This window comes from Plasmopara halstedii (genome assembly GCF_900000015.1).
Source record: "Plasmopara halstedii genome assembly, contig: Scaffold_658, whole genome shotgun sequence".
NCBI classification, from domain to species: Eukaryota; Oomycota; class Peronosporomycetes; order Peronosporales; family Peronosporaceae; genus Plasmopara; species Plasmopara halstedii.
In genome coordinates, this window is record NW_020187575.1 from 1,500,234 (window position 1) to 1,500,720 (window position 487).

Here is a 487-nt window from a genome sequence, read left to right on the forward strand (position 1 = left end):
TGGCACACACTGAGGATGGTTTGCAGTGCCGTTGCACCCATCGCTCAAGAAGCGCTTCGTCATCTGTAGCAATTTTACCAGGGGCGAGCACTACAGGTATCGTCCGCATTGCGGGTACACAAGAGCCACCTAGTTGAGCTTGCAGACGAGTGCGATCAGCTTCCAACAGAAATTCTTGTGGAACCAAGGAACGAGCTCGAAGGGCTTTCCGTTCGGCAAGCTCATCTTCCATAATGGCCAAGGGCCTGATGATGTGGAGGCGTAAAGATAGATTTTCCACGCCCTTCGCCTCCATAGCGGGATCCGCCGGGCGGAAGCCATATTCCACACGAGGATCAATGACCGGCCATGGATGGGCGCGCATCAGAGCCGCCTTATGGGCAGCTTCGAGCTGCTGCTTCTGTGCTTCATCGAGGTCATTGGTGATTACATCACGTTCCTCAGGTGATGAGCGGTCAGGAAACGGACATGGGGTCCGCAAGGCGCG